Here is a 25,337-nt window from a genome sequence, read left to right on the forward strand (position 1 = left end):
GTGCTGGAGAAGACACTTGAGAGTCCCCTGGACTGCAAAGAGATCCAGCTGTAAGGAGATTGATCTTTAGGTCAGTCCTAAAGGAAATCACTCCTGAGTATTCACTGGAAGGACTGATGCTGAAGCTCCAATACGTTGGCCTTCTGATTTGAAGAGCCGATTCACTGGAAAAGACCCTGATGCTGGAAAAGATTGAGGGCAGGAGGAGAAGGGGGAGACAGAGGATAAGATCATTGGATAGCATCACCAAATCAATGGGTATGAATTCGAGCAAGCTTTGGGAAATGGTGGAGGACAGGGAAGCCTGGTGGGCTACAGTCCTTGGGGTTGCAAAGAGTCAGACAGGACTGAGCAACTAAACAACAACATGTGCATCTTAGTTCCTCGACCAGGGATCTGAGTTGCTTCCCTGGTGGCTCAGATGGTAAAGAATCCACCTGCAATGCAGGAGACCCAGGGTTGGGAAGATCCCTTGGAGATGGGAATGGCAACCCACTCCAGTATTCTTGCCTGGGAAATTCCATAGACAGAGGAGCCTGGTGGGTTACTCACTTCAAATACAACAACATGGGTAGGTTGAAAGTAAAAGGATAGAAAAAGATATACCATGTAAATAATAATAATAAGCAGGAGTGGCTGTATTGACTTCCAGTAAAATAGACTTTAGAGCAGAGAAAACTGCTAGAGACAGAGAGGGACATTACGTATGACAGAAGGCTCAGGCCCTCAGGAAGACATACAGTAGTAAGATAAACCACTGCTCTGGCTTCCGTGGCAGAAGTCTCTCTTCCTCCCTGGACGGTAAGAGCCTTCCAGGGCAGGAACCACACCTACTGGTCTTGCTCTTTCACCCAGAACTTCATTAAGAAATGATTTGCATAAAATTTAGTGAAAGTCCATGGCAGTGCAGTGTGGCTCATAAGGACACAGTGAGGGAAGGGGAGAGAGGGGCGAATTGAGAGAGTAACACTGAAGCATTTTCATTACCATACGTAAAACAGAGAGCCAGTGGGAATTCACGGCAGGGAGCTCAAATCCGGTGCTCTCTGACAACCTCGATAGATAGGGACGGGATGGGAGGGATGTTCAAGAGAGAGGGCACATATGTACACCTATGGCTGATTCATGTCGATGTATGGCAGAAACCAACGCAATATTGCAAAGCAATTATCCTCCACTTAAAAATTAAAAAAAGAATAAAATGTAAACGAAATAGTTAAAAAAAATTAAAAGTCCATGACAGTGCAGTGTAGCTCGTAAGGACACTCTCTTCTCTAGGCCGGCTCATTGGAAAATACCCTGATGCTGGGAAAGATTGAGGGCTGAAGAAGAAGGTGACAGAGGATGAGATGGTTGGATGGTATCACCGATTCAACGGACATGAACCTGGGCAAACTCCAGGAGATGGTGAGGGACAGGGAGGACTGGTGTGCTACAGTCCATGCAAAGGGTTGGACACCACTTGATGCCTAAACAACAAGAAATTCTCTAGGAAGAGCCTGGGAGGAACTAGGGAGACTGTTCATGATGTCATGACTTGGTACCCATGTCATGGTGTCCTGGGTACCAAGATACCCTTTGAAGCAGAACACTGGTTCCCTGACTCACTTTAGACTTGAGGTGAGGGGGGATCCCCACTTGCCCTAAGTGCTCCCCTGTGTGGCTTGACTAGAGTCTTCCCTTGAGTAGCTGGTCCCTAAAAGCAGGGACTCCGCCCTTCAGCTGTGCTCCAGTCCTCTTTCTGGGTCCTCCCCAGAAACCTAGGGCTTCTTATGCAAATAACGTCCCAGCTCTCCTGAGAGGCATATGCAGATTAGGCCCCACGGTGACCCTCCACGTGAAACCATATCCATAAATAACCCCAACTTTAAGACACACTGGGGTCAACCGGCATACCATTTGATTAAGTAATGTGCTGAAATGCAGTGAGAGGTCCCATCTCATGACTGGAACGTAAATCTGAGAGAAACTGGCCAGGAATAAATAGAAACCCGTCTTGGCTGTGTCATTATGATGCTCGGTGGCTGGAAAGGAAATTATTTACTTGGGAAGTCTCCGCAGTGACATTACACGATCACTGATACATCACTAATGATTTCTCTGCTCCTGTTTTTTTATGGCTTAATATTTGCTCAGTGCCCAAAATTTACAGGACAGAGCTTGGCAGTACCCTTGGTGAGTGAGGCCAGGGCACATGAGCCTGTGGTCAGAGAGGGAGATTTCCCTGGGGGCCTTTCAGAAGCCTGAAATTATAGCCTCCCTGCCCAGGGGGATCTCAGAGGCCAGTCTGAGCACTTCCTGACCACGTGCTTCCAAGGATTCCATCCTGGCTCATTTCTCTGGGCAAGGAGTCCCCAACCTCCCGGCTGTGGACCAGTACCTCCAATCAGATCAACAGCAGCATTAGATTAGAAATAAGGAAGAAGTGAAGTCAAAGTGTTCTGAAGCTCAGTCGTGTCCGACTCTTTGTGACCCCATGGACTATAGCCCACTGGGCTCCTCTGTCCATGGGATTCTCCAGGCAGGAATACTGGAGTGGGTTGCCATGCCCTTCTCTAGGGCATCTTCCCGACCCAGGGGTCGAACCCATGTCTCCTGCATTGCAGGCAGATTCTTTATCATCTGAGCCACCAGGGAAGCCCAGATTAGAAATAAAGTGCACAGTAAATGTAACGCACTTGAATCACCCCAAAACCACCGCCCCACGCCTGGTCTGTGGAAAAATTGTCTTCCACAAAATTGGTCCCTGGTGTCAAGCAGGTTAGGGACGGCTGCTCTAGGGGCCGTTTTCACTGCTGCTGGTCAGACTTCAAATTCCTGTGGTCATCTTACCATGATACCCCCTTACCCGAGCTCCCTCCTTGTGCTTGCCGACCCCCTGGCCTGCAACTGGCTGATTGTTCACACATGGAGGCTCCCGCCAGGCCACCGCTACCTCTGCACCTGGGGTCCTGCTTCCTGGTCCCTCATCGTGTGGGTTTCGGCCCTTGAGCCATCTGCTCTTGTCCTCGACTTTATTGATTTATTGATGGGCCAGAGTAAGGAGTGGACAGCGCCCAGGCTCTCATGAGTTCAGGGCTGCCATTTGTCCAGGGGGTCACAGTTACCCACATTTGACCCACAGCCATCCTAGGCGAGCTGATTTTCTGCCATCGTGTTTTCAAATTCACCCCCGTTAAACTTAGTAAATCCCCACTTCTCAGAGATACGGATCTTCTGGCAGCCAGGGAACTTGAACCTGGCCCTGAGGAGGGCTTCACTTACATGCTCCTTGTTCTGCAGCTTGATGCAGGTGGACATGATGACTTGGCCAACGTGAACCCTGGCCACTGTGCCCTGGGGCTTCCAAAGGCACCACGCATATCTGGCTGGAGCCTAGCCTGGGGACACCAGGCCAGTCATGAATGTCCACTGGGAAGAGCTGTCTCCAAGGTCCCTTAGGGCAACCTGTACAGACAACAGGCTGGATACACTACCAAGAAGGCTGCTGCTTGCAGCCACGGCTGTCCTCAACTTTAGGGTGCATCTTGGCTTTTCCTTGTCTTCCAGGTCTCCCTAGTTCTGACATTTGACATTCCCTGGGATGCATCCACACTGGTCCCCTGGCTGCTCTCAGTCATCACCCACCCAGGCAATTGCTTTTTTGACCAGAGCCCCCAAAGATGGCCCAGCTCCTCATTCCTTTCCTTCATCCATCCTCACCCAGAAAGAGTCACCCCCAAATCCAGTTTAGTCTTTCCATTACCCCGCAAGGATGAGGTGACCATCTGGCCTCCATGCTGAGGGTGGGATGGCATGGGGTTAAAAGTAGGGGCTCCAGAGGCAGGACGCTACCTAGCTGCTCACCCCAGCTGTCTCTCTCTAGCTGGGAGACCTGGGACAAGTTGACACAGTTTTCAGCCCCAGGTTCCTTATCTATTAAATGGAGATCATAAGAGTATTCACATATGGATGTGAGAGTTGGACCATAAAGAAGGCTGAGCACCAAAGAATTAATGCTTTCCAATTGCGGTGCTGGAGAAGACTCTTGAGAGTCCCTTGGACTGCAAGGAGATAAAACCAGTCAATCTTAAAGGAAATCAACACTAAATATTCATTGAAAGGTCTGATGTTGAAGCTCCAATACTTTGACCACCTGATGGGAAGAGCTGACACATTGGAAAAGACCTTGATGCTGGGAAAGACTAAAGGCAGCAGGAGAAGGGGGCGACAGAGGATGAGATGGTTGGATGTATCACCGACTCGATGGAATGAGTTTGAGCAACTCTGGGGCTTGGTGATGGACAGGGAGGCCTGGTGCGCTGCAGTCCAGGGAGTCGCTGACAGCCGGACACAACTTAGTGTCTGAATAACAACAATGTAACAGTAGCTACCCTAGAGGGTTGTTGGCAAGATTCAATATGTAATTCATGTGACGCCTTTAGAACAGAGGCCAGTACATAAGTGGCACACATTTACTAGTTTTCTACATTAATCTTTACAAGCTAAGCCAGCTGTGAAACACTGTTTCTGTAATTCTATGAGTCCCTCTGTTGTGTCATTCCTTGAGTGCCTGGCCACCCAGCCTGGACAGGGACACTAAGATCAAAGCCAGGGTTAGGGGAGGGGGAGGGCATTCTGGATGCTTTTCTGTCTGTAATTTGCAAAAACAGTTCTCTCCCCTAAAAGAGCTGAGCTTAATATCAACTCCTGAAGCAGCCTTTTCTTGAAGAACAACCTTGGAAGAAATGCCACAAAAAGTTAGTGCCATTTTAATTCTTATTCTCCTCTGTCAACTGACTTAGGAACTTGGCTCCAAAGCTCTTCCTCTTTTATTTTTGTAAATGGATGGCATTTTATTTATCCATTTTTGGCTGTGCTGGGTCTTCATGGCTGTGAGCAGGCTTTCTGTAGTTGTGGGGAGCGGCTCCTCTGAAGTTTCAAGGCGAGGGCTTCTCATTGCGTTGGTTTCTCTTATCGGGAAGCACAGGCTCGAGGAGGGCAGATGTCAGTAGCTGTGGTGTGAGGGCTCAGCTGTTGCGGGCTCACAAGCTTAGTTGCCCTGTGGCATGTAGAATCTTCCTGGACAAGGGATTGAACTTGCATTCCCTGCATTGGCAAGCGGGTTCTTAACTGCGGGACCCCGAGGGAAGTCCCAAAGCTCTTGTGATGGGGGTGTTTGTGCTGCTGCTGGCTTGTCACTCCCCTCCATCCCTCGGGATTGAGTTCCATCATTTTCTTAACTACAGGTGGCCTCTACAGCCTGCCAAGGAGGTTTACATTCCTTGCAAGGAAGACCCTATTTTATTTAGATTCTTTTCCCATAGAGATCGTTACATACAGAGTATTGAGCAGAATTCCTTGTGCTATACAGTAGGTCCTTATTAGTTATCTAGTTTATATATGTGTGTATGTGCGTGTTGTGTCCAACTCTTTGCGACCCCGTGGACTGCAGCACGCCAGGCTCCTCTGGCCATGGAATTCTCTAGGCAAGAATACTGGAGTGAGTTGCCATTTCCTCCTCCAGGGGACCTTCTCGACCCAGGGATCAAACTCACGTCTCCCGTGTCTCCTGCATTGTAGGTGGATTCTTTACCCACTGAACCACCGAGGAAGCCGCTCAGCAGGTCCTTACTAGTTATCTGTTTAATATATAGCAGTGGTATATGTCAATCTGAAACGCTCAATTTACCCCTCCTCCCTCTTAAGAAGCATAAGTTTGTTTTCTACATCTGTGACTCCATTCCTGTTTTATAAATATGTTCCTTTGACATACTGGGTGAAATAAGTCAGACAGAGAAAGACAAATATCATAGGATATTGCTTATATGTGGAATCTAAAATAACGGTAGAGATGAGTCTATTGACCTGAGTCTTGAAAGACTAGTGAGTAGGTGTTTACCATCAGAGGGTGGGCTGGGCGGGAGTGGGTCGAGACTTCCAGGTCAAGGAAACACCTGGACCAGAGGTGAGACAGCCAGGGGATGTGTGGGGGGCTGGGTGGGGCGGGGGGAGGATGCACAGAGAAGCGAGATGGCAAAGGGTACCCAGGACCCCTGGGCTCACACCATCTACAGCCCCGACCCTCAAGGAAGCTGAAAATCATTTATTTACACTGAAATGTGTACTGAAACTGTTCATTATGGCTGGTCAGATGCAGGAGTCCTGTGCCTATAAAAGAGCATGAAGTCTCTCTCCCACAGAACAAGGTTGTCTTTGGGGTCTAGGAGATTTGAAAATCAAACCTTCAATCTTGGATGTACACCCTGCTGGATACTGGCTGGCATTGCTGGAGCAGCAGCCTCTGCAGTGGAAACTGGGGGCCCTTCTGGGACAGCCTCAGTCTCAGACAGGCAAGTGCTCAGAGGAAGCCTAACAGGGCCTGTAATTAAATGATGCTGACCCACCTCAAGGATAATCCAGGCTAGACTAATTCTATTCTCCCTCAAGGCAGGAATTCCGAAGAATCACCCTGGACAGATCTCCTCGTAGAGCATAATTTTCCGTTATCATTAATTAGCTAGCTAGACATCTGTATTTAATTAATGACTCAAGCATCTATTAAATGGTCTCTACATGACAGGCACAGTGGATTCAGAGTAGCATAAAGTTGGTCCCTGCCCTCCAAGCACTCACTGTTGGAGAGATGGTTCCATAGACCACCCCACAGCGCCGTGTGTTGTATGCCTGAAACCACAGCTGCAGCCTCACAGAAAATAAAGCACTAAGGCTCCTGGTGAGGGGCTGGGGTTTTGAAGGATGAGTAGGAGTTTAATCGGTAGATGGAGTGGGGAAGAACCTTCTAGGCAGTTGCAGCAGCATTTTCTAAGGCATGAAGCTATGAAAAACCACATTACGTGTGGGAGCTTCTAGCTGAAGCTCATTTCTCTCAGCATGGCAAGCTTTCCCCATCTTGCCAGCCCCCAGGCAGATATGCTCATGGACCACGGCCATTTCTCCCACTTCTCTCCAACAGTTCCAGGCGGTGATCACAGACCTGCAGAATCAGTGCCTGGAAGCAGCCTCTGTGCTTTGACATCTTTTATGCAGGCTTTCATGTTGCAGGACCATCAGGTGTTTGGAGGATGGTGGCAGGAGGAGAAATTGGGGTGGTGGTTTGGAGCCAGAATGTAAGAACCTCATGAGTCATTCGGAGAACCTTCGACTGATGGCAGAAAGCCACTGAACGTGTTTGGGCTGGAGAATCACCCTGTCAGATCCATGGTTAAGAAATAAACTCTCTTCACAGAATAGTGCGCCATTCTCCACATCAGCACTGCAGCTCACTGACACGTGGTGGGGGACAGCCTAAGGTCTGCAGAGGGGGCCCTTAGCATCCAAGGAAGGGTAGGGTTGACAGCATCCCCCGTAACCTCTCCCACTCTCGCTGGGGAGATACAAACGGGGCTGGAGTTCATCTGTTGTGCTGAGAAGTTTGCTAGACCTTGGAATGACTGCCTGCCCCACCTGTAGTAGACCAGGCATTGCTTCCCGTTTGATAACTTCTCTGCCTGGTTCACATTACTTTTGTACTCCCTCACCTCTTTGAGCCTATTTATTGTGTCAATTTGGGCTTCCCTGCTGGCTCAGCTGGTAAAGAATCTGCCTGCAATGCAGGAGACCTGGGTTCAATCCCTGGGTTGGGAGGATCCCCTGGAGGAGGGCATGGCAGCCCACTCCAGTATTCTTGCGTGGAAAATCCCATGGACAGAGGAGCCTGGTGGGCTACAGTCCATGGAGTTGCAAAGAGTGGGATATGACGGGGCAACTAAGCACACACATTGTGTCAACTTCCCTCTTGGTCCATTTGTCCCAAAAGTTCTGCTCCTGAGATGCATGCTGTTGGCTTGATGTCTTTCTTCTAGTGATTGTTCTCTGCAGAGGTGCAGTTTGGATCACGAGCTCTGTCTCCCTGACCCGTCCACTCCCCTCTCTGCTGATGTGTGTTACTGAGATGGAGGCCTTTGTGTGTCTGCCCTGATGAGTGTGAGGGGAGAGGAGGGAAGCTCCCCAGTCGACCGCAGGAAACTGGAACCGCTGCAGCCTCCCCATCACTTCTGTTCCTGCTCAGAGCTGTGCCTGTAAACCCTCAGGGCCCTCAGGTCGCCGAGCTCCAGCTCTGGGGCCAGGCCCCCTGCTTCCATCGCCCCTCAGCTCAGGCAGGTTCAGGGGGCTCTTGCTACACAGAGCTGGGCTGTTGCTTCCTCTTTCTGTGGGAGCAGATGGGCTTGGATAGTCCCAAAGCAGTGTGGTGGGGAAGGGTGAGACCTGGGCTATAACTCTTCCAGAACCTTCCTGTGTCCTTTTTCAGTCTGTTGATGTGATGGATTATATTGGTTTTTTTTGGGGGGGGGCTGTACCACTTGTGGGATCTCAGCTCCCCAACCAGGGATTGAACCTGGACCCTTGGCATGGAGAGCTTGGAGTCCTAATTACTGGACTGCCAGGGAATTCCCAATATATTGATTGATTTTTTCTTGAGATTGACTTATTTGTTTATTTTTTGATTGTGGTGGGTCTTTGTGGCTACAAGTGGGCTTTCTCTAGTTGGGTAGAGTGGGGCTTATTCCTTGTTGTGGCCCTTGAGTGCTAGAGCACAGGCTCCGTAGTTGTGGCGAATGGACTTAACTGCTCCATGGTGTGTGGGATCTTCCCAGAGCAGGGAGCAAACATGGCATTAGATCAAACATCTCCTGCATTGGCAGGCAGAGTCTTTACCTCTGAGCCACCAGGGAAGCCCCATTTCTAGCCTTTGATTTAAAGCGAGAAATGTGCAATGCTCTCTTTCACTTGAACACTTAGAGGCCATTGTAAGGTTATTAAGTGGCCTAATTTCAATATTGTTGTGTCTTAAGGAGTAGGGAAGGAGACAGGGTAACAGCCCTGGTGGAGCCATTGATTAAGTTTTCCATCTACTGTGGGTGCGTGGCATCTCAAAACAATTACAGTAGCGACATCAAAGACCTCTGACTATACAGCACTCTAACAAATAATAATGAAAAAAGTTTGAAATATTGTGAGAATTACCACATATGACACTGAAACACAAAGTGAGCAAATGCTGCTGGAGGAACTGTGCAGATAGACTGCTTCTATGCAGGAGGGTTGCTTCGATTTGTTTTTTTTTTTTTTAAAAAAAAAGAACAACCCAGTGTCTGTGACACCCAATAAAGCAAAGTGCAATAAAACGAGGTCTGCCTGTAAGCCCATCAAAGGCGTTCTTCATTTCTGCTGCAGTCCCTTTGATCTCCAGCGCTTCTCTCTGGTTCCTTCTCAGGACTTCCATCTCTCTGTTTACACCGTCCATCTGTCCTGTGTCTGTCTTCTCTATCCATTAGCGCTCTCAGCATAGTCATCCGAGTTGTGTTAAATTCCTGGTCTGGTCATTCCGACATGCCTTCCGCGTCTGGTTCTGATGCTTGCACTGTCTCTTCGGCTGTGATTTCTGCCTTTTGGTAGACCTTGTGATTTTTCTTAATAGCCAGACACGATGTGCTGGGTAAAAAGGAACAGCCATAAACAGGCCCTCAGGGATACGTTGGTGAGGTGTGAAGTGTGGGGCAGCGTTCTTGTCCTAAGATAGGGTCACGGTGTTTCTCTGAGCCTGTGTCTCTGGACTGTGAGCTTCACAAGTGTTTCTCAGTTTATTTTTCCTCCTCTTTTAGGAGACACAGGATGGCTAGGGCAGGTGGAGGTGGGGATTTCCCTCCCCCAGGCAGTCTGGCTCTGATCACACCCCAGCAGGCCAGGCTCTGGTTCCCTAGTTTCCCCTGAGGGCTGGCATTGTTAAGAAGAACAGAGGGCTATGGTATATTTCTTTTTATTTTAAAAGTTTTTATTGGGCTGTAGTTGATTTACCATGTTGTTATTTTCAGGTATATAGCAAAGCGAATCAGTTATATATATAATATTTTTATATATATCCACTCTTTTCTCTTTTTTAGATTCTTTCCCCATACAGATCATCACAGAGTCCTGAGTACAATTCCCTGTGCTAGCCAAGACTGTCTGGCACTACTGGTAAAGAATCTGCCTGCCAGTGCAGGAGACACAAAAGACGCGGGTTCGACCCCCAGGTCAGGAAGATCCCCTGGAGAAGGAAATGGTAACCCACTCCAGTATTCTTGGGAAATTCCATGGACAGAGGAGCCTGGTGGGCTACAGTCCACGGGGTCACAAAGAAATATGACTGAGCCAGGGTGCACAATGCGCTGTACTTATGTCTTTATTAGTCATCTAGCTTATGTATTATAGTGTGTATGTGTCAGTCCCAAGAGAAATGTGTCTGGTGTATTTTAACAGGGCTCCTTTTCCCCTCCCACTGCTGGGAGCCTGAGGGAGCTTTTCTCTGATATTTAGTGTGGGAACCTGGCTGAGACCCCGGAGATAAATCCTGCAAGGCTGTGGGGGCCTGCTATGATGGCATCCCCCTGGAGATTTTAGCTCTTGACCTTGTCTACATGGAGCGCCTAGGGGAAGTGAACATCACGGCTGCGGTTTTGGTCCCAGCACTGGCCCCCACTGAGTCCGCTCCGGGTGGCTGCCGATCCCTGTACTTGCCTGGCTGGGTCTCCAGTCTTGCAGGCAGTGGTTGCCCCATGTCCCCCCTCCCTCCCTTATTGCATCCTAGAGAGTTGTTGAATTCTCAGTCTGTTAAGCTTTGACTTACTAGAACACAGGGGCAACTTCCAAGCTCTTTACCTGAGGAACCAGAAATCTGATGTCTCATTCTTTCCTCTAAACATATAATCACAACACCTTTTAAAAGATTAAGGGACTTCCCTGGTGGTCTAGTGGTTAGGACTCTGCACTTGCCTGCAGGGGGCACGGGTTCGATCCCTGGTCAGGGAACTAAGACCCCACGTGCCTTGAGGTATGGCCAATAAATAAATAAAACTACTTTAAAAAATAAAAGATTTAAAAATAGCTATTTATGCAGGATTTGGGGCTTCCCAGGTGGCTCAGTGATAAAGAATCTGCCTGCTAATGCAGCAAACTCAAGAGACACGGGTTCGATCCCAGGTCCAGGAAGATCCTCTGGAGAAGGGAATGGTGACCCACTCCAGTATTCTTGCCTGGGAAATCCCATGGACAGAGGAACCTGGCAGGCTACAGTCCCTGGGGTCACCAAGAGTTAGACACAACTAAGTGTGAGTGGGCATGCACACACACACAAGCAGGATTTATCATACACACACACAGAGTCTTAAAGCTCTAATAAGGACACTATAGGCAACATTTTAAAGAAAAACTACTTCAGCGCTAGGACATTTCTTTTAAAGAGACGATTGACATTAATTTCCCTCAAATCCCTGATCTTCATCCCCTGATTAAGAATAAGAATAAAAGTCCTAGCAATTCATCCTGTGTACTGAGCACTCACTGTGTGTCACTTACTGCACTGGATGTTTCAGCCATTATTGCTATTCCTCACCAACAACCTGCCTACAAGGAATTCTTTAATCAATTTCATAGATTAAGAAATTGAGGCTCAGAAAGGTTGGGCGCTTTGTCTAAGGTCACACAGTAAGTGATTTAATAGCCTGGTAATAATAAGATTTTAAATCACTGTGGGAAAACCTAAACTGTCAGAGTCCTGGCAGACCATGTGGTTAGTGAAGTCCTGCTGGCTTAGTGGGCAAGTAGCTTTTGCAAACATGGATAGTGTGTGTGTGTGTGCACGTGCGCACGCCCATGTATATGCTGGACCACGATGTTGCTGTCGTGTTCACAGCCCTGTTCCGACACATGCTGTCCCAACCTATCTCATCAGAACCTCTAAGGCACGTCCTATCACCTCACTCAGCAAGCCCCTCAGTATTGCATCCTCTACAGAAGGATGCCTGCTTTTAGGTGGCATTAACGAATCACCAGCAGATTTACAACCACTCGAATCTTTTATTAGGCTTACAGTTGAATGGTTTTAATTTTTCACTAACCCTCTGTTTAACCATCCTAAAATCAAATTGTCTTTTCTCAACCGAAATAAGCTATTTCCTTAGATCCAAGAGCTTTCAAGCTTTGAAGATAAAAGGATGGGCTGTTCTACAGCCCCAAACTTTCCATGACGAGTTGCTGGGACAGGAAGTGAATTTGCAATCCTTCATGTGTGGGATGGAGTTCAGGCTAGAGGGGATTCAGAAAGCGGCACGCCTTCCTGCCGCAAACCGTGAGGGTGAGGGGCACCCCACTGCTCCGTTGTTCCCACAGTTAGAAGTGAGCACACCCTGGGACACCAGCTCTACCTCCTGGGAATTCGGATGGAGAAGGCTACTGAGAAGCTGGACTGTGCCCAGCACCTTGAAGGGCAAGGGTAGCATCAGCCGGAAACTGGGCAACTCGTATGTTGTCAACAAGGCCAAACAATGAAAGGCCTCTTGTAGAAGAACTTGATTAAATACAAATTTAATATATTAATGTTTCATCTTCTCAATGAAACCCTAGAAGCAATCATCCCCACATTTGTCATGCTCAACAGAGCCTTAAGAGAGGTGAACAGAGAACACTAAACATCGCCTATTAGAAATTGCATTTCACAATAGTAAGGAGAAGGAAAAGACATTAGCCAACAAAGGATGCTCTTCTTTCCCCAGATAATTTGCATGCTCCATCAACACTAATGGTTATGATGGGAGAAAAAAGACAAAGTTAAAAGCTTTTAAAATTTAAGATATAATGGAATTGTTGCTTCTTGTGAAATTCTGTTTTAAGTCTATTTATTCCGAAGTCGGGTCAGAATGTCACCTTCAGATTATGGCACACGGTGAACTCTAATACTGCACCCCTTCTTCGCTAGGAGGCAGAGATATTGAGAAAGTCTTTTAACGCTGAAGTCTTTGAGAGTTACAGAACACAAGCAAAAATTAACCAGTTCACAGTTTAGCCGTTTAAAAAAAAAGAAGGCCACTTGGGCTCCACCTACCAGTTTGGCATTAACACAGGTCTGTGGGTGACAGGGCACCGAGGGTGACACCAGCATCACACTGCCTCCAGCTGGAAGCCAGTAAGTGATGCTTGGAAACTTTGAACTTTGCTCCCGTGACTTTCTGAGGGGCCCCAGGACTTCAGGTCAGTAAACATTTATGAACATCCAGTGCAGCTGGAGGGCTGTGTTAAGCTGCCTGGTGCCTGTGAATAGCACAGAGAGTGCTTCTATTCTGTTAGGAAGCGTCGCACCCAGTGCCTGATGAACCTGATTATTACAATAATTAATATAATGATTACCCCCTGCTGAAAAGCATTTATTCAGCTAATGACTACCTCAAACAGCTCACGGGTGTTCTAAAGACACAACAGGTGGCCCCCAGGCAGATCCGCCCAAAGGTGGAGTGTAGGGGTGCTCCAGCCAGACTCTTAGGGTCCCTGCCCTGCCTCCCCTGCCACTTCCGGGCTGTATGACCACATCAGGCTAACCCCCTGGGACTGGGTTTTAATAGTCTGTAAGATAAGAACAATGCCTTTGCAGGTGGGTGTGAGAGTTACCTGAGATGGCAAGTGCAGAGCATTTGCTCAGTGTCTGGCATATGGTAACTTCCTCTTTCACCTCCTCCTTCTTCTTTTCTGTTTTTAAATTGCTATTTATTTATTTGGCCAGCACTGTGAGGCATCTTCGGTCTTAGTTCCCTGACCAGGGATTGAACCAGTGCCCCCTGCATTGAAAGCTCGGGGGCTTAATCACTGGACCACCAGGGAAGACCCTCCTCCTTTCTTGATTACATTTAAAATGATATAATGTGATACTGAAAAAGACCCCGATACTGGGAAAGACAGAGGATGAGATGGTTAGGTAGCATCACTGACTCAATGGACATGTGTTTGAACAAACTCCAGGAGATGGTGAAGGACAGGAAAGCCTGGTGTGCTGCAGTGCATGGGGTTGCAGAGTTTGACGCAACTCAGTGACTGAACAGCAACAAAATCAGATTCTGCCCTGTCTCCAGGGTTGGTTGCTGTTGTTGCTGTTGTTGTTGTTTTAATACCTTCTCTGAATGAATTTTGTAAAGTCTATCATCTTGTTCATGTTTAGCCACTAAACTCTTTAGCTCACCAGTCAGTTAATGAATGGACAGAGATTTCCTTAAATTTCTATAACCAATAAATCTCTCATTCGTTGCCAAGGGCTCTTTGTGCCCAGAGGGGCTCATCTTCAACACTCAGCCAGGAAGTTGACAGGTATGCCTTAGCTATCAATTCCTGGCTGTGCAGTGCATCAAGGTCGGCGAGAGGTGAGAGCTTAGGGCCTTTTGAGGTCTTTTGTGAGCATTTACCTAGCCCTGGCATGCTGTAGTCCATGGGGTCACAAAGAGTCGGACACGGGTGAGCGGCTGAACAGCAACAATACACACAGCTCTGGGCACACTCATAGCCCTTCAGGTCCACATGGCCTTCGAGATTCCCAGGAAAATGTCAAAGTTTTTCAAAGCCCGTTTGGAAATTCATTCCTCAACCTTTCCCTTTAGGCTTTTTGGCCAGCTAATTGTTTGTCCCAACTGTTGTTCACTACCTCAGGCGGCCACAAAGCACCCAGCTGCAAAGTTAAACTGTTGCCTTTAATTTCTTTTTTTGACAACCACTGTCCGCAACACCCACCCCTGCCACCCCGCCCCGGGCGAAAAGGCTTTTTGCACGGAATGAACGCCAGGTCAGGTAAAATAAAGATGACTTTGCAGGTGGACACTTGCAGGGAACTACCAGAGAGGTCAGATACTGATGGTTCCCTGGAAATAAAGCTTTAAAGGAACCCCAGCGCCATCTCCACCGATCTAGTGGCTATCAGGCGGCTGGTGTGACTATGACTGGTTTTTCAAGGCAACCATGGAGCTGGAAGTGGAAAGACTGGAATACAGCAAGTTAAAACCCCATAAATCTCACTGTTCTTACCAAGATTTAGCCATTTATAAGCTTCCCAGATGACTGCAAGCCTTTGGATAATTTCATGACCTCAGGCAAAGTTGGTTTTGACAATTTATGATCAGTTTTTTTGGAAGAGAGGGTTTTTGGATCTTCTTAATACCAATTAGATTTGTGTTCTGGAAGATCACTCTGGCCCTAGTGTGTGGAAGACTCTGGGGTGTGGGGAAATGCTGGAGTCGGGGAGATGAGTTGGGGGTTTTGTGGTCAGCAGGGGACAGATGCTGGCCACCTGCACTGAGGTGTGGTCGTAGTGATAATGAGCAACATATATGTACTGAATGAGGAGTTTGCTATGTTCTGTGCTCAGCATTACATACTTTTTGTGCACTGTCATGCCTATTTTGTTTATTTCTTTATCTGGCTGTGCCGGGTCTTAGTTGCGGCATGCAGGATCTTTTGTTGTGGCAGGTGAACTCTTAGTTATGCCATGTGGGATCTAGCTCCCTGACCTGGGATTAAACCTGGGCCCCCTGCTTTGGGAGCTCAGAGTCTTAGCCACTGGACCACCAGAAAGGTCCCATCATGCCTATTTAAAAGATGATAAAACTACATTAAAAGGAGTTCAACACCTTACCGCAAGGTCACACAGCTAAAATGGGGTTAGAGCAAGTTTTTGAATCTTCATTAGTCTGACTTTAAAATCCTTGCTAATAATCATTATTCTGTGTGTCTAGAAGCAGGATCAGTGACTACAGTAAAAAAAAAAAATCTTCACTCAATAAGTATTTATTGATGACCAACTGTTAGACGTTTATATGGGAAAGTCCTCATTTGTGGTAAAATGAATTCAGGTGGGCTGCCTCTTGCCCAGCAATGTTGAGACAGGAGAGACTTCACTGTGAAAGTCAGGTTGGGCAGAGTTGAGACGCGGGAGAAGGTCCTAGGGCAGAACTTGTTCACGTCCTCCTAACCCACGGCCAAGGCCATCCATTTCTCAGAGATCTCCCCAGGCAGAAAATGGACATGGTTTGCTAGAGTGTGCTCGTATTTCCTGCTTGCATTAATCTTCCTTTTCTGGGGAACTTGCCCGTCTGCCAAGGAAAACACACCGCATGTCAGCATCTCCGCTGTAAATGAGAAGCTCTTTGTTCATGCTCTTCCCGGGGACTGGCTGCTGCTCCACCAGACGGGAATCATCTTTTCATTTGGTTGCCACATACGGCTGGCTCAACCCAAGCTCTCTTCTCTCTGTCGCGTCTTGTTGCCGCAATCTGTGGTTACAGCTTTTAAAGACTTAATAAACGGGTGTGTTTTCTATCCCCGAGAAATGAAATGAAGATTGTCACTTGGCGTTGTTCTCCGCCATCATGTTTCTGTTGCTGTCTGTAGAAATGGAGCGGAAAATGACTGCAGCTCTTTTGTTGCCCAGCTGCCCATGCCACTTCCAGTCCTTGGGAAGGAAATCCATTCTGTTTGCAAATTCTCTTCAGACATTTGGTTATTTATCTGTTGAAATCGTCCCCCATCCTTTCCTCTGACCAACTCTTGGTTCTGGGCTAGAGAAAGACACCACTTTTCCCCTCTCAATGAAAAATCAACTGGTATTGTATCCTTTCACTGCGTGCTTGCTAAGTCACGTCCGTCGTGTCCGACTCTTGTGACCCTATGGACTGGAGCCCTCCAGGCTCCTCTGTCTATGGGATCCTGCAGGCAAGAACACTGGAGTGGGGTTCCATGCCCTCCTCCACGGGATCTTCCCGACCTGGGGGTCAAACCCGTGGCTCTTAAGTCTCCTGCATTGGTAGGCGGGTTCTTTACCACTAGCACTACCTGGGAAGCCCAGATCTCTTCATTCAGCTTTGTCACAGGATATTCATGAAATAGATATGTTTATGCCTGTATGTCATGCAACTGTACGTTGTTTTCAAAAATTATTTCTTGACTATGCCCGAGCTTAACTGTGTACTGAACACAATGCTTACAGCACCAGGGCAAGGAAGCTGTTTTAATCCTACTTTTACAGTTGAGGACAAAGAACTTAAATATCTTTATTTTATCTTATTTATTTGATTTTGGCTATGCTGGGTCTTCATTGCTGTGACTCCTCCCCCAGGGCAGAAATGGTAGGTCCATAGCAACTCTCATTATAACTTTATTTATCTCACTCATTCTAAGGATTGAATTTCTCTCCAGCTCATTCACAAGAGAGGTTGTCAAAAGAGCAAACAGGAATAATTTCCAAAGAGGTGGGGGACGTCGCTAAGCAGGGGATTTGCCAATTGTGTTAGATTGGTAGGGCTGCCATAACAAGGGACCACAGACTGGGTGACAAACAGACATTCATTTTCTCTTGGTTCTGGAGGCTGCAATCCAAGATCCAGGTGTCAGCAGACCTGATTTCTCCTGTGGCTTCTTCCCTTGGCTTCTCATAAGGGCACCAGCCATACTGGATTAGGACCCCAAATGGTGATCTCAGTATCTTAATTAACCTCTTTAAAGGTCCTGCATCCAATACAGTCACATTCTGAGGTACTGAGAGTTAGAACTTCAATATAGGAATTTGGGTGAAAGTGAAAGTCGCTCAGTTGTGTCTGACTCTTTGCGACCCCATGGACTACACAGTCCGTGGAATTCTCCCAGCCAGAATACTAGAGTGGGTAGCCATTCCCTTCTCCAGGGGATCTTCCCAACTCAAGGATCAAACCTAGGTCTCCCAAATTGCAGGTGGATTCTTTACCAGCTGAGTCACAAAGGAAGTCCAAGAATACTGGAGTGGGTAGCCTATCTCTTCTCCACTGGATCTTCCCGACCCAGGAATCGAACCGCGGTCTCCTACATTGCAGGCAGGTTCTTTACCAACTGAGATATCAGGGGAAACATAGCAATTTGGGTGGGTGGGGACACGGTTTAGCCTGGTTTCAATCTCTGGGTTGGAAAGATCCCCTGGGAGGAGGGCATGGCCACCCACTCCTGTATTCTTGCCTGAAGAATCCCATGGACAGAGGACCCTGGTGGGCTACAGTCCATGCGGTTGCAAAGAGCTGGATATGATTGACCAACTAAGCACTGCACACTTTAGCCCAGAACACTGATGCTGTATATCCTCCTCCCTGGTCTCAGAGACATAGCTCCTCTCTTGGAGCTGTTGCCATCCTCATTTGGGCTTGTTGACATCCTTGGCTTCCCAAGAGAAGGAAGGATCACGTGTCCATATCCGGGTGACTCAAGCCCTCTTGGGGGATTCTCTGAGGGGCCTTCCACAAGAAGGTACAAAGATCTTCAGCCTTCTGGATTTCTAATTTTATGGAGGATAAGGGCCCAGCGAGGTGGCCTGACTTGTCAAGGTCACACAGTGACTCTCGGGAGCTAGGAGGCAGGGTCTCCTGTGGTCTCTGAGGCAGGGCATCACTGTGCTTCCAGGGAGGTTTGCGGCCTCTGGTCCCATCAGTAGAGACGGCAGCCTTGTTCACTCCATGTCCTTTAGGGGGAGCTTGTGAGAAGGGCCTGCAGAGCTCTACAAAAAGTAAGGAACAGTGGTCTTCAAGAGAAACATTTTTTGAAAGCGAAGGACCTTTTGGGAAACTGAATCTCCAGGTGACTCAGTGTGAGGTGGTGGAAAGTGCTTGAACCATGATCAAAACAGCTGGTTTATGTCCTGGCTTTACAGGAACCATTTGTATGGCCCTACGAAAGTCAGTTCTGTCCAGAGAACTCAGATTATCAATAAGATGAAACTGTTTCAAAGTTTTTTAATGGAACAATTTCTCGGAGTCCACATGGTGGAAACCTTGGTCAGAAATCCAGTGCATAAAATAGACCAAGAGGGAGCTGAACTGGTTGAAGACAGAGACAGGGCTCCACTCCCTCTGAACACCTTCCCAAACCCGCTCTTCCTGGGACCCTCAGGGTCCTGCATAGTTTGAGAATCTCTGTAGGTCTCAACACCACCGTATTTCTTACCAGGAGATGGCCCTCTTACCTTGCTTCTAAGCTGCATTATCTGGAGGAAAAGTTATCATTAATCGAAGTAGTTTGTGGATTTGTTGAAGAAAAATGCCTGGAGAATTCAGCGGCTATAGAAACCTTCAATCCACATACCTTCTTTGACCTTGGTTTAGGACAAGGTGCCGTCTGAAGCCACGGCCAGGCACCCTCCTCACCCTCCCTGTCTGCCTCCTGAGGAATTCGATCCTAGACCAGTGTGAAAAATGTGGATTCTCACTTCCCCCAGACACTCTGGTGAGACCTTTAAATTAACAAAAGCGTAAGATACCTGTGGCTGATTCACATGGATGTACGGCAGAAAACAACACAACATTTTAAAGTAATTATCCTCCAATTAAAAATATGCAAATTAAAAAAAATAAAACCCAGAGCATTGGAAAACAGAACAATTAGGGGAAAAAAACCTAAATGAGGGTTAACTCAAATAGAGATGTTCACTTCCAATATGGTGGACTAGCTAATATCATATCAGCCCCCACCTTGAGATAACTAGGGATCCAACCCACCTCTCTCGAGGCTAGAAAAACCAGATAAAATATTTTTTACAAACTCTTTTGAAGGTATCAGAGAGCTCCCAAGGGTGCTGGGACTTGAGGGGCCAAAATCAAGAAGAAAAGGGTATTACAGAGAGGGTAGCCTTCCCGTCCCCTACCGCACGAGGCATTTGCCAATTTCTATGTGCCAGATGAGGGGCTGAGGAACTGGTTAGAACTTTCAGTCTACCGAAAAGAGACTGGAGAAACAAACATTTGAGTTCGGGTTCTGCCAAGAAGGAGAGAGGGCTTAGGAAACACTCCAGGGCTTTGGGTGGGGCAACAGAGGGGTTACTGCCGGCCATAAGGGTGAACCAGGAATGGACCAGCCTTCACAGGCTGAAACCGGCTTTGAATCAGCTCATCCAGGACGGATTAAGATAATCTACCCCTGGCCGAAGTGCCTACTCAAAGCAAAAGTAAATCTCTAGAGTCAGGCAGATAACGTCATTTAAAAGCTCAGATTATCTCTATAATTTTATATGCAGCCTTTCCAGTTTTCAAAACAGGCAGACAAATAGGTCTGAGATCCAGGTGAAGAAATGGCTGGGATGCCATTTCAGGATTTCTGTAGTTCTGTGTTTCTCTGTGTGTGAAGTTTCCTTAGTAGGACAGCTGTTTGAAAACAAGTCCCCCCATCACCGCTGCCCTCCACCCCGTGATGCTAATAATGACGGAAGCTGCGTACATTCTCTCGTTGGCTCTGAACAACAACCCTAGGATGTCAGTATTGTTCTTTCCATTTTACAGATGAGAAACAAGCTAGGGGATTTGACCTAAATCGAGCTGACTGTGAACCACAAGGGGGCACGAACTGGGCCCAGAGGATGGAATGGAGCATGCCCCAGAGCAGAGACCCCTGGAGGGTATGGACTGGCTAGTTACACCTCCAAGTTAACAGGAGGCCCAGACAGAAGTCTAGGCGATTCCCTTCTTGGTCCCATAGCCTGTGACGAGGAGGTGTGCAGGCAGAGGGGCGAAGTGGGGAGAATGCAGCCAGGCGCTGAGTAGGAGGGAGACCTGGGCAGTGGGTCTGTAGACACAAAGGCCCAGAGGTCACTGTGGGCTTGGCTGCTTCAGGAAGGCCTGGGTGAGTAGGACGCAGGAACAGGAATGTGTGGTGAAAGTTGAGACTGGTGAGGGTCCTGCTGGTGTAGGCTTCAGAGCAATCCAGCGTGGGGCTAGCTGTTTACAGATGTGGGGTCAGACCGCCTGGGTCCAATTCTGGGCTCTGCCTCTCATGAGTCTGCAATTCGGGGCAAGAACCCTAACGTCTCTGGACCTCAGTTTCCTCATCTATGAAATGGGACTGAATGATAACAGAGCTGGTTCACGGTGGGGACTAGGTGAGAGGCGTGTGTGTAGCACTTGGGGCAGTGTCCGCTGAGAGGTCAGCCTAATGTCACTTGGGCTTGGGAACCCGGAACGTGAGAGAGAGCATGTGTTTTGGAGAAGTTTCTGTGACTTGCCCGAGGTCACACAGGGTGGGGGACAGGGCCGGGATTCCATCCAGGGCGTCCTGACAAGCGAGGCCTGTCCTTTCCACAGCAGAAGCCAGTTTCCTGGGATCTCGGATCTTCTGGTCAGAAGGACCAGGGAGAGTGCCTTGGGGGGGGCGGAGCTCTACCTGCAAGACCAGACAGGGATCTGGAGGCTAAGAGGTTGCCCGCATGGCCGGGGAGAGGAGACTGGGCCTGTCCTTTCTGCTCGGGACCGCAGAGAACTCGGTGCCCCCAAACAGCAAGCCAGGCTTTGTACAGCGCTCTCACAGCTCTGCTGGGATCAGCAACCTGCTTCCTCCAACAGCTCTGGGTCAGAGGCATCAAAGGGGCGCTGCTCCCCTGTTGGCACCAAGGTTACCCGGGTTGAAGGCACAAAGAGACCAGAAACCCTGGGGCAGGGCTGGGGGCACTGGCGGTGCAGGACCAGGTCCACGCGGGCTCTGAGCCTCCTCCAGACCTCTTGGGGCTGGGAGCCCGTGTGCAGAGAAGCCCCTAACCCAGCTTTCTGTTCATGAAACCAGCCTTCCACACTCACGTGGATTTTGTACTGCCGAGCTCCGCGGCCGAAACCTCACCAGGCTCTTTCATCCGGACACGGAGCCGCTCTGTCGCAGCCCGCCTGCCGCGGTTGTCATGACAATCTTCTTCACGAGGAGCCATTTCTGGAGACGGAGCAGGAAAGAAACAGGGGGAACATCGCTTATTAACGTCAGGCCTGGTGAGTCTCGGGATTTCAGAGCTGTTAATACATGTCACGATGGTCTCTCGTGAGAAACCAGGGCACCTGTGCCTCTCCTAATGGGGTCCTGGGAGCTCGGCTATTAGGCTGTAGCCAAGCAGGGCCTCTGCAGTCTGCCAGGCACGGGTAATCACAGGCCTGACAGTGATGGTAACTGAATGAGAGCCTCAAAGCCAGGTTTCCTCTGGCACGACCCCTTGGAGAGACTGGGTAACTGTTCAGGCCTCCTAGGACACAGCATACTTCTGGGGGCTGGTCAGAGCTGCCCTAACAATAAGCCCATTTCCGCACCTCTGCCACTGGCCGTCTGGTGTATCCAGGATGTCCACTGATCTTTACAAACAATCTTCAAAACAAGAAGTCAACAGCCCATTTCACAGACCTCTCACTGACGGGAGGGGACTGCCCCTTCAGGGCAGACCTCAGCGTGTCCTACAGAAGAGCCTGACCCCAGGCCCCATTTGGAGCCATCATGGTGAAAATCACAAACTGAGTAAGGTTTATATTTTTCCTTGTTTTTTTTTTTTTTTTCCTCATCATTAAATAAGTGCAAGTTCATTGTGGTAAATCTGAAGAAAAAAAATGCAGAAACGTCAAAAATCATCCACAATCCTAATGCCTGGATTTAATCCCAATACTGAGGATGGATGGATCGGATTTACAATTGCTTTGTCCTTGTCCACCCAGGTTGGCAGTGGATGTGATCAGGGTGGTGGAGGGGGGTGGTTCTGGAGTTGGCCCGAGGGCCGGTCTGGGCACAGTTGGTCTGGGCACGACCCTTCCTGTGGCCAGCAGAGCCACGGTGGGAAAGTGGAAATAACCAACAGTGGAGTGATGGCAGAGGTCACAGATACTCATGATGGTTTTTGAGTCCTGGTCCTTCAAACAACAATGCTATCATCCCCCATGGGCCTTTACTATTATGGGTGCTTGGGACACAGCCGTGAAATAAGCAGAGATCCCAGCCCTGAAGTAGCTTTTATGGGTGTGTGTGGTGGTGGTGGTGGGGTTGGCAGGGGAGGGGCAGGCAGTAAATGACACGGAAAGTAAACAGTATGTCATACATGCATGCCAAGTCGCTTCAGTCGTTGTGGCCCCACGGTCTGCAGCCCGCCGGGCTCCTCTGTCCATGGCATTCCCCAGGCAAGAATACTGGAGTGGATTGCCATTTCCTTCTCCAGGGGGCTTTCCCGACCCAGGGATCCAACCCACCTCTCTTGAGGCTTCTGCATTGGCAGGGGCGGTTTCTCTACCAATAGCGACAAATAGGATGTCGGGAGGCCAAAAGTGCTGCGTTACAGAGGAAGCGGACGGTATGGTAATAGGGACGGGAAAGCAGGGGCGGGGTGACGGCACTCATGGGCTCAAGGACGGTGGGTGGGCCTCCTGCCGACGAGCGGAAGGAGTCTGGAGAATGACCACCTGTCCCAGGTCTCCTGTGCCTGAGGGGACGTGGAGGTTTCAGAGCTAAAACCAGGAGAGTCCTGACACGGGGAAGAGGAAGTGGGGTCTGGGAGCCGGCCAAGCAGACGCGGGGGACACTCGCTCCAGGAGACAGCTGGACTGAGACTCAAACCGGGGGTGATTCTGTCCCCAGGGGATACCTGGCAATATCTGCAGACTTTTTTTGGTCACCAAAGCTGGGGGTGTGGGAGGCTACCACGTCCAATGGGCAGAGGCCAGGGAGTCTGTTCAACTTTCCACAAGACACAGGACAACACCCACGCCTCACCCCAATACACACACACAATGAAGAATTAGGTTCCTGGCCCCACATGTCCAGAAAGCCACAACTGAGATGCCCTGGGCTGGATGCCTGGTCTTGAGTCCCTCCGGAGACTTCATTTGCCTTCTGCTTCCGTTCCTATTCCCTGGGGGAGGAATATTCCTCTAACCACAACTCAAAATAAAGACCTCGTCCCTCTTCTTTTTCCAGAAGTACCCCCCACCATCACTGCTTCAGCACAGGGATGGGACATGCCAGCCCTGAGAGGCTAGCAAGACCTTCTCAGCTGGACGCTGGGCCCTGCTGCTGGGCCTCTGCCCCGTGACTGTCAGACCATCTTCCTGTCCTCCCTAAGAGGTCACCTCAGAGTCACCTTCCAGGAACAGGTGGCTTTGCTGCAGCCTCAGGCAGGAGCCAAATCTGCCTTTGCGACAGGCCTGCCTCATCCAGCAGGAAGTGCTGAGATGGCTGGCGGGCTCTGGCTTTGGTGTCTAGCTCTTTGAGAGAGAGTATATTGTTTGCCCTTTTGCTACCCTGGGGATGTGAGAAGTGAGGATATCTTCCTAACTCTGTAGAAAATCACTGGGGCCAAGTCTCCCTGGGGCTTCCCAGGTGGTGCTGGTGGTGAAGAGTCCACCTGCCAACGCAGGAGATGCGAGAGATGCAGGTTGGATCCCTGGGTCGGGAAGATCCCCTGGAGGAGGAAATGGCAGCCCACTCCAGTACTCTTGCCTGGGGAATCCCACGGACAGAGGAGCCTGGCAGGCTACAGTCCATGGGGTTGCAGAGTCAGACACGACTGAGCGCACACAGACACAAGAGGACTAGAAAATATTCGGGTTGCAAATGTCACATTCCCTGGGGACTTAATATAAGTTCTGTGAGGGCTGAGACCTTTTTAATATTCACCAACGAAGCTCAGGCTCCCATGTCTGCGCAGCCCATCATAGAAGTTGCTACACTCTTGTCGATATGAGTGTCATCAGCAAACTTGGCCACTGGGCCAGCTCCCTCTAGCCTCCTGAAGGATTCAGTGAAGGATCCTTCTGGAATAGGGAGAGCCCAGACCCATGTCCCCTTTCAGGAGGCCCCCTTTCTCCATCATTTCTGTGTCACCAGGGCTGAGCACAGAGCAGATGCTCGGCAAATGCTGGTTGGTTGATCAAAGGAATGAATGAACGGGTGACGTGGCTTCAGTCAGGCTCTACTCTGCACCCACAGTCAAGGGCTATCCAAGACAGGCAGGCGCACGGCTCGTCACTCGGCGTGGGGGGGTGAGGGGCTCTAGGCTCCTATGTATCCTGAGCCAGTCCTCCTCGCACACGAAACATCTCGCTGGCTGATGGCTCCCTGTCCCCTCACCTCCTTCCGCTGCCAGGCTGGAAACTGCCACCGGTGACGAACGCAGGATGGTACGATTGGCAGGCGGGTTGTGGGTGAGTGTGGCCCTGGTGCCTTTGAGCGCCAGGCTTTTGCTTCCTGTGCATTTGGGGCTGAGCGTTTGGAGAGCATCCACCACTTAGCAGGGCAGAGCTGCAGGATTGACGGGCCCGGCCCCGTGCCAGCCGTGCCTTCCTGCCCAAAACGTATGGTTCGTGTCCAAGGGCTCTCAAGGCACCAGAAGCCATGCCAAGTTGCGATAATTAAGCAGTGAGACCCAAGTGAATGGGTTTGCTTTTGTCTATGTGTCAGCCAGATGCCTGGGGTGTGAACTGTGGCCCAGCACACCGCTCTCCACATTGCTCTGAACACCACCAGGTTGGAGCTCCGAAACAGTGATGAATCAGTGGCAGCCTGACGACGGTGATGTGACGCTTGCTCCAAGCCCTCGCGTATCACTGCCCTCATCCTGACAGCATCCCGGGGAGTGGGCACTTGGCCTGGCCTCTGCCCTCCTCTGTCTGGACAACAGCCTGGCTCCCTGCTCCAGGCCCTGTCCCTCAGTCGCCCCTGTGCGTTGGGAGGACCTCTGAGTGCCGGGCCTGGGTTCTTCTTAGACA

At 49.4% G+C, this 25,337-nt stretch overlaps 1 pseudogene; it reads right to left on the reverse strand.

Moving 5' to 3' along the window:
- Positions 1-3,419: 3,419 nt before the first annotated feature.
- On the reverse strand, positions 3,420-3,510 carry LOC128057912 (uncharacterized; annotated as a pseudogene).
- Positions 3,511-25,337: the final 21,827 nt, after the last annotated feature.

Source organism: Budorcas taxicolor, chromosome 12, assembly GCF_023091745.1.
Source record: "Budorcas taxicolor isolate Tak-1 chromosome 12, Takin1.1, whole genome shotgun sequence".
Classification (NCBI taxonomy): domain Eukaryota; kingdom Metazoa; phylum Chordata; class Mammalia; order Artiodactyla; family Bovidae; genus Budorcas; species Budorcas taxicolor.